Source organism: Heptranchias perlo, unplaced genomic scaffold (assembly GCF_035084215.1).
Source record: "Heptranchias perlo isolate sHepPer1 unplaced genomic scaffold, sHepPer1.hap1 HAP1_SCAFFOLD_1465, whole genome shotgun sequence".
NCBI classification, from domain to species: Eukaryota; Metazoa; Chordata; class Chondrichthyes; order Hexanchiformes; family Hexanchidae; genus Heptranchias; species Heptranchias perlo.
The window spans coordinates 32,501-36,903 of NW_027138717.1; positions in this window are offsets into that span (position 1 = coordinate 32,501).

The window sequence follows — 4,403 nt, forward strand, 5'->3', positions numbered from 1 at the left end:
CTTTTGCTCAATCGTTTCCCCATTTATAATTAATTTTAAAAATCGGGTTACTCAGTTCTGGTTTACCAGTTCCCTCTTCGGACTTAGTTTTTGGTTAATCATTTCCGGTTCACCAGTTCCCGTTTTGGACTTAGTCTCTGCGGGCCGTTTCTCACCTTTTGGTTCATCAGTTCCCCTCTTTTAATAATTTTTTGGCTGCTTTCGTTTGATCATTTCCCTGCCTTCTGGGTAACTTTTCCCCCTTAGGACTTCATCGCCGCACATAATTTTCGACTTCTGGTTGATCATTTCACCCCTTTTAATCATTTTTGCAACTTTTGGTTAACCATTTCCCCCAGCTTCTGGTTAACCATTTCCCCTTTGGGACTTAGTCTCTGAGCATTCTTTTGGGATTCTGGTTAACCATTTGCCAATTTTTAAAAAATGTTGCCACTTTTGTTTAATGCTTTCCGGTCAACCTTTGCCTCTTTCAGACTTCACCGCGGCACATTGCTTCAGCCTCCTGGTTAATCATTTCACCCCTTTTAATCATTTTTGCAACTTTTGGTTAACCATTTCCCCCAGCTTCTGGTTAACCATTTCCCCTTTGGGACTTAGTCTCTGAGCATTCTTTTGGGATTCTGGTTAATCATTTGCCAATTTTTAAAAAATGTTGCCGCTTTTGTTTAATGCTTTCTGGTCAACCTTTCCCTCTTTCAGACTTCACCGCGGCACATTGCTTTAGCCTCCTGGTTAATCATTTCACCCCTTTTAATCATTTTTGCAACTTTTGGTTAACCATTTCCCCCAGCTTCTGGTTAACCATTTCCCCTTTGGGACTTAGTCTCTGAGCATTCTTTTGGGATTCTGGTTAATCATTTGCCAATTTTTAAAAAATGTTGCCGCTTTTGTTTAATGCTTTCTGGTCAACCTTTCCCAATTTCAGACTTCACCGCGGCACATTGCTTTAGCCTCCTGATTAATCATTTCACCCCTTTTAATCATTTTTGCAACTTTTGGTTAACCATTTCCCCCAGCTTCTGGTTAACCATTTCCCCTTTGGGACTCGGTCTCTGAGCATTCTTTTGGGATTCTGGTTAATCATTTGCCAATTTTTAAAAAATGTTGCCGCTTTTGTTTAATGCTTTCTGGTCAACCTTTCCCTCTTTCAGACTTCACCGCGGCACATTGCTTTAGCCTCCTGGTTAATCATTTCACCCCTTTTAATCATTTTTGCAACTTTTGGTTAACCATTTCCCCCAGCTTCTGGTTAACCATTTCCCCTTTGGGACTTAGTCTCTGAGCATTCTTTTGGGATTCTGGTTAACCATTTGCCAATTTTTTTAAAATGTTGCCACTTTTGTTTAATGCTTTCTGGTCAACCTTTCCCTCTTTCAGACTTCACCGCGGCACATTGCTTCAGCCTCCTGGTTAATCATTTCACCCCTTTTAATCATTTTTGCAACTTTTGGTTAACCATTTCCCCCAGCTTCTGGTTAACCATTTCCCCTTTGGGACTTAGTCTCTGAGCATTCTTTTGGGATTCTGGTTAATCATTTGCCACTTTTTTAAAAATGTTGCCGCTTTTGTTTAATGCTTTCCCTGCTTTGTGGTCAAACTTTTCCCCTTTAGGACTTCATCGCCGCACATTATTTTCGACTTCTGGTTAATCATTTCACCCCTTTTAATCATTTTTGCAACTTTTGGTTAACCATTTCCCCCAGCTTCTGGTTAACCATTTCCCCTATGGGACTTAGTCTCTGAGCATTCTTTTGGGATTCTGGTTAATCATTTGCCAATTTTTAAAAAATGTTGCCGCTTTTGTTTAATGCTTTCTGGTCAACCTTTCCCTCTTTCAGACTTCACCGCGGCACATTGCTTTAGCCTCCTGGTTAATCATTTCACCCCTTTTAATCATTTTTGCAACTTTTGGTTAACCATTTCCCCCAGCTTCTGGTTAACCATTTCCCCTTTGGGACTTAGTCTCTGAGCATTCTTTTGGGATTCTGGTTAATCATTTGCCACTTTTTAAAAAATGTTGCCGCTTTTGTTTAATCGTTTCCCTGCTATGTGGTCAACCTTTTCCCCTTTCAGACTTCATCGCCGCGCATTGTTGTCGACTTCTGGTTAATCATTTTTCCCCTTTAAATCTTTTTTTGCCACTTTCGGTTAACCATTTCACCCAGCTTCTGGTTAACCATTTGCCCCATTATACTGAATTTTTCCGCTTTGGTTTAATCATTTCCCTGCTTTCTTGTCAACCTTTTCCCCTTTTGGACTTCGCCGCCGCACTTTGCTTTTGCCTTCTGGTTAAACATTTCTCCCCTTTTAATCCTTTTTCCCACTTTTGGTTCACCAGTTCACCCAGCTTCTGGTTAACCATTTCCCCTTTGGGACTTAAGTCTCTGAGCATTCTTTTGGGATTCTGGTTAACCATTTGCCACTTTTTAAAAAATGTTGCCGCTTTTGTTTAATGCTTTCCCTGCTTTCTGGTCAACCTTTTCCCCTTACGACTTCGCCGCCGCACTTTGCTTTCGCCTTCTGGTTAATCATTTCACCCCTTTTAATCCTTTTTCCCACTTTGGGTTAGACAGTTCACCCAGCTACTGGTTAACCATTTGCCCCTTTGGGACTTAAGTCTCTGAGCATTATTTTGGGATTCTGGTTCACCATTTGTCCCTTTTTTAAAAATGTTGCTGCTTTTGTTTAATGCTTTCCCTGCTTTGCGGTCCACCTTTCCCTCTTTCCGACTTCATCGCCGCACCTTGTTTACGACATCTGGTTAAACATTTCTCCCCTTTTAATCCTTTTTCCCACTTTGGGTTAAGCAGTTCACCCTGCTTCTGTTTAACCATTTGCCCCTTTTTTACTGAATTTTTCCGCTTTGGTTTAATCATTTCCCTGCTTTCTTGTCAAACTTTTCCCCTTTTGGACTTCGCCGCCGCACTTTGCTTTCACCTTCTGGTTAAACATTTCTCCCCTTTTAATCCTTTTTCCCACTTTTGGTTAAACAGTTCACCCAGCTTCTGGTTAACCATTTGCCCCTTTGGGACTTAAGTCTCTGAGCATTCTTTTGTGATTCTGGTTCACCATTTGTCCCTTTTTAAAAGATATTGCTGCTTCTGTTTAATCCTTTCCCTGCTTTGCGGTCAACCTTTTCCTCTTTCAGACTTCATCGCCGCGCATTGTTTTCGACATCTGGTTCAACATTTCTCCCCTTTTAATCCTCTTTCCCACTTTTGGTTAAGCAGTTCACCCAACTTCTGGTTAACCATTTGCCCCTTTTTACTGAATTTTTCTGCTTTTGTTTAATCATTTCCCTGCTTTCTGGTCAACCTTTTCCCCTTTAGGACTTCGCCGCCGCACTTTGCTTTCGCCTTCTGGTTAATCATTTCACAACATTTTAATCCTTTTTCCCACTTTTGGTTAAACAGTTCACCCAGCTTCTGGTTAACCATTTGCCCCTTTGGGACTTAAGTCTCTGAGCATTCTTTTGGGATTCTGGTTCACCATTTGTCCCTTTTTAAAAGATATTGCTGCTTCTGTTTAATCCTTTCCCTGCTTTGCGGTCAACCTTTTCCTCTTTCAGACTTCATCGCCGCGCATTGTTTTCGACATCTGGTTCAACATTTCTCCCCTTTTAATCCTCTTTCCCGCTTTTGGTTAAGCAGTTCACCCTGCTTCTGGTTAACCATTTGCCCCTTTTTACTGAATTTTTCCGCTTTGGTTTAATCATTTCCCTGCTTTCTTGTCAAACTTTTCCCCTTTTGGACTTCGCCGCCGCACTTTGCTTTCGCCTTCTGGTTAATCATTTCACAACATTTTAATCCTTTTTCCCACTTTTGGTTAAACAGTTCACCCAGCTTCTGGTTAACCATTTGCCCCTTTGGGACTTAAGTCTCTGAGCATTCTTTTGTGATTCTGGTTCACCATTTGTCCCTTTTTAAAAGATATTGCTGCTTTTGTTTAATCCTTTCCCTGCTTTGCGGTCAACCTTTTCCTCTTTCAGACTTCATCGCCGCGCATTGTTTTCGACATCTGGTTCAACATTTCTCCCCTTTTAATCCTCTTTCCCACTTTTGGTTAAGCAGTTCACCCAACTTCTGGTTAACCATTTGCCCCTTTTTACTGAATTTTTCTGCTTTTGTTTAATCATTTCCCTGCTTTATGGTCAACCTTTTCCCCTTTAGGACTTCGACGCGGCACATTGCTTTCGCCTTCTGGTTAATCATTTCACCCCTTTTAATCCTTTTTCCCACTTTTGGTTAAACAGTTCACCCAGCTTCTGGTTAACCATTTGCCCTTTGGTACTTAAGTCTCTGAGCATTCTTTTGGGATTCTGGTAAACCATTTGTCCCTTTTTTTAAAATGCTGCTGCTTTTGTTTAATGCTTTCCCTGCTTTGCGGTCAACCTTTTCCTCTTT